The sequence below is a fragment of the Triticum dicoccoides genome, chromosome 3B, assembly GCF_002162155.2.
Source record: "Triticum dicoccoides isolate Atlit2015 ecotype Zavitan chromosome 3B, WEW_v2.0, whole genome shotgun sequence".
Classification (NCBI taxonomy): domain Eukaryota; kingdom Viridiplantae; phylum Streptophyta; class Magnoliopsida; order Poales; family Poaceae; genus Triticum; species Triticum dicoccoides.
In genome coordinates, this window is record NC_041385.1 from 8,455,493 (window position 1) to 8,470,068 (window position 14,576).

At 45.1% G+C, this 14,576-nt stretch overlaps 1 pseudogene; it reads right to left on the reverse strand.

Annotated features, from left to right (window-relative positions):
- Positions 1–327: 327 nt before the first annotated feature.
- The window catches only part of LOC119279058, a 29,932-nt pseudogene continuing 15,683 nt past the window's right edge, over positions 328–14,576 (reverse strand).

Consider the following 14,576-nt stretch of genomic DNA (forward strand, 5'->3'; position numbering starts at 1 on the left):
CACAACTCGACTGAAATTCCACAACTCAATTTCTTACCCTGAGGCTGAGGTTGCTACTGTTGTCCACTGATTTGTAATGGTCCGAAGGACTCATAATTTTTGTAGCAATTTACTTGATGACACACTAACCTGGACCGGGATGGCAACAAGTCTACAATCACATTTATGATTAAGAAAACACCAGAAAAAGATCACCACCAGCAGCTGTAGAAAATGGATTTCTCTGCATTTCTTACATTATGTTTTGTTTGTCATCACATAAATCACCATAATGCATTCTTTCAACCATGTATTCGTGCTAACAATGTTTCAACACAAATCCCAAATAACACTTCAGTTTTCACGAGCTATTATTCATATATTCGGATAATATCTGCCTTCCAGAAAGATGATTACATTCAGCCAATTAAGCAGTTAGAGTTCTACCTCCTCTTTAACTGCTAGATTTATTACATATTTCCACATAAAAGTTCACAGGACACGGGATACATAAGAATCCGAGATCTCATCCTCCTCCGAGATCTCGGTCAGCTCGGATAACAAAGGGTAAGAATCTAGAACAGCGGTGTGCTCATCGTCGCACAAGAATGGCCTGGAAGGCATCAGCAGGCCATCAAAGCCACCTTCCAGCATCTCTATGACCTCGCTCATTGTCGGCCTATCATGCGACTTCATCTGAATGCACCATAACCCAATGATGCACAGCCTCCTCTCAAATTCATGCATGCCAGCAACCGGAGATATCGCATCCACCACTGGAGCAGCTAGTTTGTCATACACCCATGATGGGTAGTAAGACTGGCTTGAGTTCGCCGCATTTGGATCAGCATTCCTTCTTCCTCCAGCCATCTCCAGCAACAACATCCCAAAGCTGTAAACATCTGACTTGCTTGATATGGCATCGAAGCTCCGGGATATCATCTCCAGAGCTATGTACCCAACAGTCCCACGTAAGGCATTAGATGGCACAAAACTGTTGTCCCTTGGGTACAGTTTGGCAAGTCCAAAATCAGCAACTTTTGGGACAAAATTGCTGTCAAGAAGGATGTTGTGTGGCTTGATGTCGAAGTGCAGAATCTGCATTTCGCACCCCTGATGCAGGTAGTTGATCCCTTGGATTTTGCGTCCCTAACGCGGTTGGGTGATTTATGGGACCCCCTTGACAGTTCGCTTTGAATAGAACTCCTCCAGCAAGGCCCAACCTTGGTTTTACCATTTGCCTCACCACCTCCTACTTTTCCCTTGGGAGTCGGTCTCTCTCGAGGGTCATCTTTATTTCAGCCCCCCCCCCCGGGCCAATGCTTGTCTAAGTGTTGGTCCAAACTAGAGCACCGTGCGGGACCATCCCTTGGCAACTTGGGTTACGTCGGTAGTTGTACGCTTCGCTTATCCGGTGTTGCCCTGAGAACGAGATATGTGCAGCTCCTAACGGGATTGTCGGCGCATCGGGCGGCTTTGCTGGTCTTATTTTACCATTGTCGAAATGTCTTGTAAACCGGGATTCCGAGACTGATCGGGTCTTCCCGGGAGAAGGAATATCCTTCGTTGATCGCGAGAGCTTATCATGGGCTAAGTTGGGACACCCCTGCAGGGTTTAAACTTTCGAGAGCCGTGCCCGCGGTTATGTGGCAGATGGGAATTTGTTAATATCCGGTTGTAGTAAACTTGAAGTAAACTCTTCTAAAATACACCAACCGTGTAGGTAACCGTGAGTGTCTCTTTTCGGGGCTGATCGAGAGGAGAACACGGTTCTTGGGTTATGTCTGACGTAAGTAGGAGTTCAGGATCACTTCTTAATCATTACTAGTTGACGACCGCTTGCTTAGCTCCTCTTCTCGCTCTTGTTTTGTAATTTAGCCACCATACATGCTTAGTCGCTACTGCAACCTCACCACTATACCCCTTCCTTACCCCTTTATGCTTTGATAGTCTTGATGCCCATGGTAATGGGATTGCTGAATCCTCGTGGCTCACAGATTACTACACCAACAGTTGCAGGTACAGGTTATGCGATGATCATGACGCGAGAGCGATGTTTACTTGTTTTGGAGTTCTTCTTCTTCGTCGTCGATCAGGGGATAGGTTCCTGGTCGTAGCCTGGGCTAGCAGGGTGGATATTGTTTGAGTTTCTCTTTCTGTTTCATCCGTAGTCGGATGTTGATCTTATGTATGATGTATTGTTGTATTCATGTGCCTTTGTATATCTTGGTTGTATCCCCACTATCATGTAATCTTGATGTAATGATATCCACCTTGCAAAAGCGTCTTCAAGATGCGCTTCTATCCTTGGTGGGACCTACGAGTTTCTTTAGGATAGGGCTGCATCTTGGGCGTGACAGCTCAAGCGTGCTCAGGACTTATCAGCGTTGTGTGCAAAATTGTCTTCACACGCAGATTGGGCGTAATGTTCATGTGTCAGGACCCCGACTCAATGCCACATCGATCTAGCATGTAACACCTCATATCACTTTGCGGCCTCACGCACGATATTCCCATGGGTGTCGCCTTACCTTTGCCCGGGACCGTTTGCGCCTTTTGGCACACGTATATGATAGTGTCGCTAGCATCCATATGATAAGGAGCCCGGACTGACATGGCTAGTCGTAAACCCAAAGTGGCACAAACCTACAGGGATATGCATCCATGACCCAGCATCGAACGTGTCGGTCATCAGCGAGTGAATCCAGGCTGTAGCTCTTGGCTAGCAGGACTCCGGTGAACCGGGCTGTAGCGGGCTAACAGGACTCCGGTATTCATCGTGTGACATTTCCCCGAAGGGACAGACACAGGAACGAAGAAGGACACATGCTGGCCAGCCTAAGTGTTCCGGAGCAGTAGCAAGCTACCATGGCTCAGTGGAAGCACTAGGAGACATTTCCCGGTAAGAGAGGCTACTAAGGATAAACAACTAGATAGTCAGATCCCACACATACCAAGCATTTCAATAACATACACACAATATGCTCGAATTGTGCAAATACAACATGGCATCACAACATGACTCTACAACTCAAGTATTTTATTCAATAGGCTCCGAGGAGCGAGATATTACAAACATGGGTCTCATGACCCAACATTCAGAGCACACAAATCAAAGCACAAGTGGAAGCTTAACATGTCTGAGTACAGACAACTATAAATGAAAAAGGCTGAGAAGCCTGACCATCTACCAGATCCTGCCGAGGGCACAAGATCGTAGCTGAGGTATCAAGCTAAACGTCGAAGTCCAAGCGGAACTACTAGTGAGACTGAAGTCTCTCTGCAAAACATAAAATAGGCAAACGTGAGTACAAATGTACCCAGCAAGACTTACATCAGAACTAGCTACATATGCATCATTATCAACAAAGGGATAGTGGGGTTTAACTGCAGCAAGCCAGCTTTGACTCAGTGGCTATCCTGAACTACGACTGCAATGTAACTCTTTGAGGTGGCGCACACGAGTCCACATATTCACCATATCAATACACCACTATGGATCCCCTCCCGTCTCCCTATGAGAACGCCATCCATAGCACTCACGCTTATCTTGCGTATTTTAGAGTATCCACTTTCACTTGTCTATGAACTGTACAGGCAACCCAGAAGTCCTTTACCGCGGACACGGCTATTCGAATAGATAATGTTAACCCTGCATATGGAATGGAGGTAATTAATCTACCAAACCACAGTATACTTCGCACGTATGCATGACTGATTTGGGATGATTCCAGGGGAAAAAACAAACCTTTCTCAAATTCATGGCGGCAACTTACACCTAATGCATGCGAACTTGGAGAAAGTCACTTCTTTCACCAAACATATACCTCATGAGCGGAACACGACGGCAATGTTTACAAAGTTTCCAACACTAGCTCAATGTTCAAGATGAATCATGGAGGAGATAAAATGTTGCTGATGGGCTCAACAACAACTCACCAAAATTTCCATATCACTGGAATTCCGCCATTATGTGAACAAGGTGGTAGTATTGGTCAGACCAAAGGATGTAATGGTGTATGCCCGAGGGATCAACCACGAGTAAGACAACATTACGAATATCGTTGGTTCTGGTCTGATTTGATGATAGCCCATACTCAAATCAAAGGTTGGATAAAATGATAGGTCCATTAACTGATCACGAGGGTCAGTCGATGAAAATATCAACTTTCTTCAACACACATACAAGATATCCCTTAAAATGAACTAAGTTGGACAAGCATTTATCTTCCAACTCTCCAAGTTGTTGTTTGGCTTAACCAACTAGCTCAGGGGTATCCAACACATATTCTTGGAGAATGGGTGGTTTGGAGGAAAACCAACATGATCACGAAATCAACATAGTGGTCGGGTGACAACCTGGTAATACTTCCGAGAAGATATTCGGAAAATCACGAACCACCGTTATGTTACTAAGCTTGAGAGCAACCTTGCTTTTCAGAGCAAGAGGGTATGACTGAATAAGCAAGGACTGGCACTATCCTGACTCATTGATTGAGGAGTGCACCGGGAATAAGGACTAGGTAGCACAATCAATCTCAGGATGATGATTCATTAACCAACACGCTAAGAATGAGAATATTGTCCATTAACTACCAACCAACAAGGTTGCCAGGAGTATTGATTTCACACATCATGATTCACCTGTCGACATTCTGGTTGCAACAACACGGAACCGAGAAATGAAAATGATGGCGAGAAGTATCACTGCGTCAAGAATTCATAAGAGGTGGTGCAATTCTCATGACAATCCTGACATAAAGAAGGTAATACTTCAAGGTAGAACAGACCAGAAGCTGGATTGGCATTTTGATCTATGGAATACAACTTCTTTGACCCAATCCTAGATATGGATGAGGTACTGAAGTTTGTTTCTCCTAGTCATTCCAGAATAGAATGGCTTGACGGACCACAAGAATAATAAGCATCGATAACACGAATGCACAATTTCTCCTGACTATCAATTGATAGACGAGGATCAGAATACAACTAAAGAGGGACAACTCAAAAGAACATATGATTTCTGAGTTGTGGATGCATGGATTAGCATGTCGAACCAAATTCAACATATTTCTTCCGGATAACACATGCAGAAAGGTAGAACTGGCAGTCTCACATCATAGAGTCGAGAACTCATCAAGAGCACTCCGGTTGTGATCCTTTGGTATAACGAGGAACTTCTGCCATAAATAGTTCATGGTATTTGGAAGAAGGAAATACCACGGACCTCGAGGACTACCACAAAGGTTACTAATATCCTAAAGGAACTAGCAAACACTATCAACATGAAGCAGGTAGGGTGAATCTCGGGTTTAAGAACTCAGGAATAGAATGCCTACTAACTAAGTGGCATCACGAGATGCTTTCGGGAATGATGGCCAGAGTCATCACACTGGAAACACAAATCATGGCTAGCTTACTAGGTGGTACTCTAAGACACCTAGGGTCATAATAATAATTCCAACATATATGTAGAGGCAATGGAATACCTCAACTCAACAATTAGTGTGATTAACCTGGCCGAAAGAAACATAAGGAATGGAAAGGGGGATTTGCAAATGCATCAGACTATTTAGAAACCTGGGATGACTTGGACAGCATAACGGCTGCAAATGCTTAAAATGATTTAAGACATCTTGCAAAATGGTGGCATAACCACTCAACAACATAACAAGAAGGTTCTGAGATCAACTGAGAACACACTAAAAGTAGTAGAAACTGAACTGAGGCTTGAAACTATCAATTCTATAAGTCTATGGATTAGTAACACGTCATCCTAATAGATAGATGAGAAGGCCTAGTTCCTTAACCCCGTAGGAAGAGAAGAGGATGACTCAGATCAGAAGGCCATGAGGTATAAGGAGTAAAAAGAGCCTTATGTTCGATCCCACAATCAATTCCCTTATATAACTAAAGAATTTCTAGACTCAACTTCGACCAGTTTGGCTTGGTAATCCTACAGGCAGTTAAGCTCTGATACTAAAGCTGTCAGGACCCCGACTCAATGCCGCATCGATCTAGCATGTAACACCTCATATCACTTTGCGGTCTCACGCATGGTATTCCCATGGGTGTCGCCTTACCTTTGCCCGGGACCGTTTGCGCCTTTTGGCCCATGTATATGATAGTGTTGCTAGCATCCATATGATAAGGAGCCCAGGCTGACATGGCTAGTCGTAAACCCAAAGTGGCACAAACTTACAGGGACAGGCATCCATGACCCAGCATCGAACGTGTCGGTCATCAGCAAGTGAATCCAGGCTATAGCACTGGGCTAGCAGGACTCCGGTGAACCGGGCTGTAACGGGCTAACAGGACTCCGGTATTCATCGTGTGACATTTCCCCGAAGGGACAGACACAGGAACGAAGAAGGACACATGCCGGCCAGCTTAAGTGTTCCGGAGCAGTAGCAAGCTACCATGGCTCAGTGGAAGCACTAGGAGACATTTCCCGGTAAGAGAGGCTACTAAGGATAAACAACTAGATAGTCAGATCCCACACATACCAAGCATTTCAATAACATACACACAATATGCTCGATATGTGCAAATACAACATGGCATCACAACATGACTCTACAACTCAAGTATTTTATTCAATAGGCTCCGAGGAGCGAGATATTACAAACATGGGTCTCATGACCCAACATTCAGAGCACACAAATCAAAGCACAAGCGGAAGCTTAACATGTCTGAGTACAGACAACTATAAATGAAAAAGGCTGAGAAGCCTGACCATCTACCAGATCCTGCCGAGGGCACAAGATCGTAGCTGAGGTATCAAGCTAAACGTCGAAGTCCAAGCGGAACTACTAGTGAGACTGAAGTCTCTCTGCAAAACACAAAATAGGCAAACGTGAGTACAAATGTACCCAGCAAGATTTACATCAGAACTAGCTACATATACATCATTATCAACAAAGGGATAGTGGGGTTTAACTGCAGCAAGCCAGCTTTGACTCAGTGGCTATCCTGAACTACGACTGCAATGTAACTCTTTGAGGTGGCGCACACGAGTCCACATATTCACCATATCAATACACCACTATGGATCCCCTCCCGTCTCCCTATGAGAACGCCATCCATAGCACTCACGCTTATCTTGCGTATTTTAGAGTATCCACTTTCACTTGTCTATGAACTGTACAGGCAACCCAGAAGTCCTTTACCGCGGACACGGCTATTCGAATAGATAATGTTAACCCTGCAGGGGTGTACTTCTTCACACACACTCTCGCCACTTACCGCCATGTACACGTCATGTATCTCGGCAACCTTCAAGTGGAAGCCTGGCGAGGGTGTCGGCCACGACCTGACTAACCACACAAGTCTCTAGTCCAGGTTTATCGCCTATTCGGGTTCTATCCGCAAGGAGATCCGGCCGGGGTGTCGCTCACGGCCCCAAACAATGTGTGCAGGGTTCCCAAGTCCACCATCCGGGTGCCGCTTGGTACACCGGGCCACTGTGCCTAGTCTGTCCCAAGCCCACCTGTACCGGGTGCCACTTGGTAGACTACTAACACTACCTACAAACACCAGAAACTAGTTGCAACTCCTGGACAGAGATCAGGTTGATTAATAAGTCGCGAGGGGCCGAGTTACCGGAACCCAATGTGTGGTAGTAGATGTTCATGGATCACAAACACAGAACTCAGTTCCTGAAGACGGCTGCAATGAGACAACCCACCATGTACTCCTACATGGCCTCTCACCGCTACCTTTATCAAATCGTGTTCACACACTTAGCTCACACTCAGTAGGACATGTTTACACACCTCCAATTCATCCCTGATGAATCAGACCTGACACAACTCTAAGCAACGGCAGGCATGACAAACAAGCATGAATGAGTAGGCACATCAGGGCTCAAACAACTCCTACTCATGCTAGTGGGTTTCATCTATTTACTGTGGCAATGACAGGTCATGCAGAGGATAAAGGGGTTCAGCTACCGCAGCAAGTAACAGTTGTATCGTTGTTGTCCTAATGCAGTAAAATAGAGCAGCAGCGAGAAAGTGGGATTGTATCGGAATGAACAAGGTGGTTTTGCTTGCCTGGCACTTCTGAAGATAATATAGTTCTTCATCGGTGTCATCGAACTCATCGTCGGTACGTCGTCTACTGAGAGGGGACAAACACCGGCAACACAGAAGGAAACACCATCAATGCAATGCAACAATATGATGCATGAATGTGACATGGCAATATGCTGTGGTTTGTGCTAATGCAGCTAGCAACAGATTAAATGAAGTTGGTTTGAACCCTAGGTTCAAATTCAAACTCCATATGTGGATATTCAAATGCCATTATTTGTTTTGCCCAATTCAGCAACTATAAGTTGTTCTAACATGCATGAAAACAGTACAAATGGATAGATTGGATTTTTCTGATGATTTTTCATATATAATTTATCTCATTCTGAGCTACGGTTGAATTTATATGATTTTTAGAAGTTTGGGGTATTTTCTGAAATTTCCTGAATAAGAATAATTCCAGTAAATAATTATTGCGTCAGCATGACGTCAGGGTGACATAATCAGGTCAAAGGCACGGTCCAGGTCAACTCTAACCTGTAGGTCCCGCGTGTTAGTGGATCATCTAATTAACTAGTTAACTAGCACTAATTAAACCTAACACTAATTAAACAGGGGCCTGGGCCCACTCGTCAGTGAGAGAGAGGGGGAAGTCAAACCGGGCAGTGGGGTCAACCCACGCTGGTCAACGGTCAGCGGTCGCCGGCCTTTAGCCGTCGGCGAGTCCAGACGCGGCGGAGGGCCTCGGAAAACGCCCACAGGGCTCGGTTTTGGACGCGGTTTGCGGCTACAGAAAGCTGAGAGCCTCGCGCATCCAACAGAGGCAACAGCTCGTGCTAGAGTGGACTAAATCGACGACGGCGGCAACTTTTGCGGCGGCCGGAGTTCGCGCGAGCTCGGGTTCGGTGTTAGGGAGCACGACAGGAGGAGATGGTGCATGCGTTCGGCTCCTGGGAGCACGGTGAGAACGGCGACACGCTCAGAAGCGGGCGGGGGCAGCTCTGGCCGCGGCAGCGACATGGCACGGCGGCAGCGAGATTCGGGCACGGCGGTGAAACTAGCTGGGGGTGCAAAAAGAAAAGAGAGGAGAGGGGGGAAGACGCAGTAGCTCACAGGGAGGACGGGGAGAGGGTCAGCGTGCTCGAGGAAGGCTTGACGGCGGCGGAATACCGGCTGCGATCTCCCGTGGCCGAGGAAGAAGATGAGGTCGAGGACGACGCGTCGGTGTTCTTCTAGTCGCCTGAGTCGACGGAGAGGGATACGGCGATGATTCGGAGCTCCTGGACTGCTCAAGGGAAGGAGGGAGAGGCGGTGGCCGCGGCTATGGCGGCAGCGAGCTCGCGGGCGTCTCGGCCATGGTGGAGAGGGCGAGAGGGAGACGAGGGGGAGAGTGCGGGGCGGTCAGAGCAATCCAGACGGCTCTCGCGGGTCTGTCTATGGCGCCACGCAAGCTAGCAGGCAGGAGGTGGCATGTGCACGTGTGTGCGCACGGCGAGCACGCGCTCGGCGTCCTTCTGGCGCGGTGGAGACGACGGCTGGCAGCGCCAGTCAGCTGGGCCAGAGTAGATGGGCCGCCAGGTAAGTGGCTGGATCCTTTCTCTCTCTCCTTTTTCTATTTATTTCAGTTTTCTATTATTCTGTAAATTTTAAGGGCTTTATTAATAATACCTATGCACTTCCAAAAATCATGAGACTGCTTGTGGACACCATTTGGATTAGTTCCAATAACCAGAATTTCAGTTCATGAATATTTGGACATTTAATATAATATATTAAATTTAAATGCCCAAATGCAAATAAGGTATGATTTAATTCAGTGACCTAATGCTGTCCTGGAAAAATGTGAACCAATTTTTCCAGAGGTTCTAACCCAGGACAAAAATGATGGACATTTTAGAAGGGTATTTCAGGTTCATTGAAAATATTTTTATTTTGATCCTAGTTGCATTTCATTTGGTGCTAGGGTTTGAACACCCCCATTTCAAGTTTCTGAGAAATTTAAACATGATGCAAGATGATGATGTAATGACAAGCAAGGCCAAAGCTAGGGCTGTGACAACTCACCCCCACTAAACAAGAATCTCGACCTGAGATTCAAGACATGAGGTTAGAAGACAGAGGGGATACAAAGCTAGCACGATCTTCATGATCCAAGTGCCCTCATCGTTGATATTGATTTATTGCTCCAAATTGATCTTGACATCTTTGCTTGCGAGATCTTCATCTAACACGACGACGATAGAAGGAAACTCTATCGAAAAGGATTATTGAAGCTCTTCATACCAGGCTAATGGCAATTCACAAACGATCGTTTGAAGGAATTCGAAGAAATGGCATACACAGTTTGGTAAGGAAACTATGGTTATAGGGCAATTCGGCGAATGGGAGGCACCTTCCAATTGACACCGAGGATGTAACCTAGTGCCTGAGCATGCCTTCAAGAACTTGAGCATTTCCAAATTCATCAGGGTTTTACCAACATCCGTGCCGAGGATCCTGGCAACACCTCATACTACCATGATGAATAGTGATGGACGATGCAGATGCAAAGGAAGACAACACTTCCTCAGATTTGTCCTTAACAATGCCAAGAAACAAAACCTGGATGATCGACCGAGAGACATTTAGCACTCCGCTTCTAATGTTCTCCTTGATGTACCAGCCTAACCTAATACCAGTCGGTATCTGGAACATCAAGTAAAGGTCTGACTTTGGGAGAACAAAGGATCCATAAGGAACAACTTCTAAAATAAGTCGCACAACATCCTTATGGAGAGGATGGTCAACTTGCTCAGTTAAGATGCTACAATAATAGATCTTCGGCTAGGTGTGTTGGCCAACATCAACCTTGTCGGGACCTACATCATAGATCTTAGAATAGTTCCAACCATCATATCTGCATGAGATTCAGATCTGGTCGATAACAGGACATTTCAGACATCATGTCTGGAAAAGAAATTTTGCAACACAAATCGACAAGACGATGTTGCGAGATTCTCAAGAAATGAACTACGATAGCAAACTCCAAGGCATGAGCTAGTTCTGGTACACACATGTGACACGATGTCCCAGACAAGCATGACCACGTGGTAGTCTTACTATAAAACACTACCGAGTTCTGGTTGGGAATCATCATTGAGGATATCGAAGTCCTTGCATAAGGCATGCTCTTAAGAAGAAACTTCTTCTCCTTGAACAACTCAATCAGTGGCTTGGTGTGCTAGGGAATACATATGGAATGGAGGTAATTAATCTACCAAACCACAGTATACTTCGCACGTATGCATGACTGATTTGGGATGATTCCAGGGGAAAAAACAAACCTTTCCCAAATTCATGGCGGCAACTTACACCTAATGCATGCGAACTTGGAGAAAGTCACTTCTTTCACCAAACATATACCTCATGAGCGGAACACGACGGCAATGTTTACAAAGTTTCCAACACTAGCTCCATGTTCAAGATGAATCATGGAGGAGATAAAATGTTGCTGATGGGCTCAACAACAACTCACCAAAATTTCCATATCACTGGAATTCCGCCATTATGTGAACAAGGTGGTAGTATTGGTCAGACTAAAGGATGTAATGGTGTATGCCCGAGGGATCAACCACGAGTAAGACAACATTACGAATATCGTTGGTTCTGGTCTGATTTGATGATAGCCCATACTCAAATCAAAGGTTGGATAAAATGATAGGTCCATTAACTGATCACGAGGGTCAGTCGATGAAAATATCAACTTTCTTCAACACACATACAAGATATCCCTTAAAATGAACTAAGTTGGACAAGCATTTATCTTCCAACTCTCCAAGTTGTTGTTTGGCTTAACCAACTAGCTCAGGGATATCCAACACATATTCTTGGAGAATGGGTGGTTTGGAGGAAAACCAACATGATCACGAACTCAACATAGCGGTCGGGTGACAACCTGGTAATACTTTCGAGAAGATATTCGGAAAATCACGAACCACCGGTATGTTACTAAGCTTGAGAGCAACCTTGCTTTTCAGAGCAAGACGATATGACTGAATAAGCAAGGACTGGCACTATCCTAACTCATTGATCGAGGAGTGCACCGGGAATAAGGACTAGGTAGCACAATCAATCTCAGGATGATGATTCATTAACCAACACGCTAAGAATGATAATATTGTCCATTAACTACCAACCAACAAGGTTGCTAGGAGTATTGATTTCACACATCATGATTCACCTGTCGGCATTCCGGTTGCAACAACACGGAACCGAGAAATGAAAATGATGGCGAGAAGTATCACTGTGTCAAGAATTCATAAGAGGTGGTGCAATTCTCATGACAATCCTGACATAAAGAAGGTAATACTTCAAGGTAGAACAGACCAGAAGCTGGATTGGCATTTTGATCTATGGAATACAACTTCTTTGACCCAATCCTAGATATGGATGAGGTACTGAAGTTTGTTTCTCCTAGTCATTCCAGAATAGAATGGCTTGGCGGACCACAAGAATAATAAGCATCGATAATACGAATGCACAATTACTCCTGACTATCAATTGATAGACGAGGATCAAAATACAACTAAAGAGGGACAACTCAAAAGAACATATGATTTCTGAGTTGTGGATGCATGGATTAGCATGGCGAACCAAATTCAACATATTTCTTCCGGATAACACATGCAGAAAGGTAGAACTGGCAGTCTCACATCATAGAGTCTAGAACTCATCAAGAGCACTCCGGTTGTGATCCTTTGGTTCAACGAGGAACTTCTGCCATAAATAGTTCATGGTATTTGGAAGAAGGAAATACCACGGACCTCGAGGACTACCACAAAGGTTACTAATATCCTAAAGGAACTAGCAAACACTATCAACATGAAGCAGGTAGGGTGAATCTCGGGTTTAAGAACCCAGGAATAGAATGCCTACTAACTAAATGGCATCACGAGATGCTTTCGGGAATGATGGCCAGAGTCATCACACTGGAAACACAAATCATGGCTAGCTTACTAGGTGGTACTCTAAGACACCTAGGGTCATAATAATAATTCCAACATATATGTAGAGGCAATGGAATACCTCAACTCAACAATTAGTGTGATTTACCTGGCCCAAAGAAACATCAGGAATGGAAAGGGGGATTTGCAAATGCATCAGACTATTTAGAAACCTGGGATGACTTGGACAGCATAACGGCTGCAAATGCTTAAAATGATTTAAGACATCTTGCAAAATGGTGGCATAACCACTCAACAACATAACAACAAGGTTCTGAGATCAACTGAGAACACACTAAAAGTAGTAGAAACTGAACTGAGGCTTGAAACTATCAATTCTATAAGTCTATGGATTAGTAACACGTCATCCTAATAGATAGATGAGAAGGCCTAGTTCCTTAACCCCGTAGGAAGAGAAGAGGATGACTCAGATCGGAAGGCCATGAGGTATAAGGAGTAAAAAGAGCCTTACGTTCAATCCCACAATCAATTCCCTTATATAACTAAAGAATTTCTAGACTCAACTTCGACCAGTTTGGCTTGGTAATCCTATAGGCAGTTAAGCTCTGATACTAAAGCTGTCAGGACCCGACTCAATGCCACAACGATCTAGCATGTAACACCTCATAACACTTTGCGGCCTCACGCATGGTATTCCCATGGGTGTCGCCTTACCTTTGCCCGGGACAGTTTGCGCCTTTTGGCCCATGTATATGATAGTGTTGCTAGCATCCATATAATAAGGAGCCCGGGCTAACATGGCTAGTCGTAAACCCAAAGTGGCACAAACTTACAGGGACAGGCATCCATGACCCAGCATCGAACGTGTCGGTCATCAGCGAGTGAATCCAGGCTGTAGCACTGGGCTAGCAAGACTCCGGTGAACCGGGCTGTAACGAGCTAACAGGACTCCGGTATTCATTGTGTGACATTTCCCCGAAGGGACAGACACATGAACGAAGAAGGACACATGCCGGCCAGCCTAAGTGTTCCGGAGCAGTAGCAAGCTACCATGGCTCAGTGGAAGCACTAGGAGACATTTCCCGGTAAGAGAGGCTACTAAGGATAAACAACTAGATAGTCGGATCCCACACATACCAAGCATTTCAATAACATACACACAATATGCTCGATATGTGCAAATACAACATGGCATCACAACATGACTCTACAACTCAAGTATTTTATTCAATAGGCTCCGAGGAGCGAGATATTACAAACATGGGTCTCATGACCCAACATTCAGAGCACACAAATCAAAGCACAAGCGGAAGCTTAACATGTCTGAGTACAGACAACTATAAATGAAAAAGGCTAAGAAGCCTGACCATCTACCAGATCCTGCCGAGGGCACAAGATCGTAGCTGAGGTATCAAGCTAAACGTCAAAGTCCAAGCGGAACTACTAGTGAGACTGAAGTCTCTCTGCAAAACATAAAATAGGCAAACATGAGTACAAATGTACCCAGCAAGACTTACATCAGAACTAGCTACATATGCATCATTATCAACAAAGGGATAGTGGGGTTTAACTGCAGCAAGCCAGCTTTGACTCAGTGGCTATCCTGAACTACGACTGCAAT